The sequence below is a fragment of the Fulmarus glacialis genome, unplaced genomic scaffold (genome assembly GCF_000690835.1).
Source record: "Fulmarus glacialis isolate BGI_N327 unplaced genomic scaffold, ASM69083v1 scaffold24158, whole genome shotgun sequence".
NCBI lineage: Eukaryota > Metazoa > Chordata > Aves > Procellariiformes > Procellariidae > Fulmarus > Fulmarus glacialis.
The window spans coordinates 9,610-11,607 of record NW_009227977.1 but is presented as its reverse complement, the minus strand read 5'-3'; the positions used below and the strand labels follow the sequence as shown (position 1 = coordinate 11,607).

The following is a 1,998-nucleotide window of genomic DNA, read 5'->3' as shown; positions in this document are numbered from 1 at the left end:
CACTCCCCAGTGCAAGCACCACCCAGCAACAACCAAAGCATCAAGAAACACAGCACACCCCCCAAGCTACTGGGAAGAAACTTAACCCTGTCCCAGCCAGAACCAGGACAGCCTAAAAGAATCCACATCAAATACTACAGCTGCAGTAAATGTCAGGATCCCTTACTTGTACAGCAATCCTAGACAGAACCAAAGAGAGATGAGAAAGTTTACAAGTCAGTAGGTGCTCCCAGCTCTTGGCCCGTGCTGCCATGTGTGGGTACCCATGTGGCACCACGCTGCATCAGTCAGAAGAGGTGTCCTTGCCAAGAGCGTTCCCAAGCACGGTGGCTGCCAGGGTCCTAGAGCAGCCCCTCCTGCCCTGGCCGGGCTCCTGGCCGTGGCACGCTCTGTGCCCAGAAGACTCAGGCTCCAGGGCTGCCATTCAGGCACGTCTCATCAGCAGAGAAAGGTCCTGTTAGGAGAGAAAACCCTTTGTTCTCACATTACTGGGGCAGTGCCAAGACAACAGACCGAGAGACCTGATGAGACCCAAGAGAAACCGGGTATAGCTTAGTAGCAAGCATGTGGCTGCATGAGCAGTTAATGAGCTGGAAGCAGAGGGCACTTTCCCTAGCCGACAGCCAAGCTCTTTCTGTAAAGAACCCTGATGCTGAGTTCATGCCAGCACCAACCAAAGGAGCTTAAACCAGGGAATCAGAACTTGGACTCCAGCGAGTTTCTGCTGGATCCCTTGTAATCTGTGGAGACCCTCTTTCTCCATAATAGAGAACAGAATAAAGTAGAGCAGTTTTGCCAGGAAACGCTGCTCCTCCTCAGGTTCCTCGGCTGTGCTCTCACTCAGGACCCCCACACTTAAAGCCATCTGCACTGGGGAGGGGAAGAGGCGGGCTGCGGTTCTCATTCAGTGACAGCTTTTAGAGTCCCCTTTGATCCAGTAACAACTCTTGAGCAAACTTTAGAGCCATCAGACGAATGGCAACATTATAGTCATGGTGCTCCCCAGTCACTTCCAGCCACTGGTGCTCTGAGTAGACCCTGATCACCTTCTTCTCCCATTTGTGTCATACAGGGTCCCACACTTTGCCATAGACCCCAGAGCCAGACGCACCAGGCCTGGCATCACAGTGCTAGTAGATGAGGTGGACCGTCGCATCCTCCACCCAGATCACCCAGCCAGTCGCTGTCAAACCCCGAGAAATTAATCCTCTTCCCAGCCATCTCCTCCACTGCTGGAGCTGCCATCAGCTTCATGTGTGGGCATCAGTGTGGCCTGTGCAGCTCCTAAAGGGAGTAGTTGTAGTCCATGTGACCGATCTGAGGCCCCAGATCCAGCCCATGGGCACTGCGTGTGCTGCATCCGAGCTCAGCACATCACCAGCCTCCCTGTCCCCATCCTGTTGCCAACGCCCTGCGCTGGCGTCAGGAAACCCACCTTGATCTTCTTAGCCCCCTTCACGTAGTCTTTGCTGTTGTGAATGCAGCGGGCAACGGTGAGGATGTGCCACTCAGACACCAGCACGTCCGTGCAGCCCGTGGAGATCTTGACGATGGCAGAGAAGGGGTAGTTCATTAGGAATTGTAAACCCGCCTGTCTGTGCCATAAATCTGCTGCTTGCGTCGCGCACGCAACCTCCACCGACTCCTCTCTGCGCCACTTGCTCAGGGGCTTACTTCCACCGTGGTGAGGGTGCGAGTGCCGTTGGGATACACTGTCTCATAAGAGAGGTACTCCTAGAAGTCCTGAGGGACCAGGGCAGCTTCCCACCAGGCACAGGCATCGTCGCAGCGTGTTGTTACCTCTGGGACGGGCTGTGACAAGAACCGCCCTTTGGCTAGTTGCAGTGTGGACCGGGGAACAAGAGCGGGAACCAGGTCACCAGCTGCAGCACTGGGAAGAAAGGAGAGCAAGAGAAGAGCAACCACCTGGCAGCAAGTCATCGTGCCAGACCTGCAAAGGCAAAGCAAGGAGAGTATTAAGCCTGCACGATTAGAGAG

The 1,998-nt window shown here is 54.9% G+C and overlaps 1 pseudogene; it reads right to left on the bottom strand.

The window, feature by feature from the left end:
• Positions 1-917: 917 nt before the first annotated feature.
• LOC104080826 overlaps positions 918-1,998 on the bottom strand; it is a 2,098-nt pseudogene continuing 1,017 nt past the window's right edge.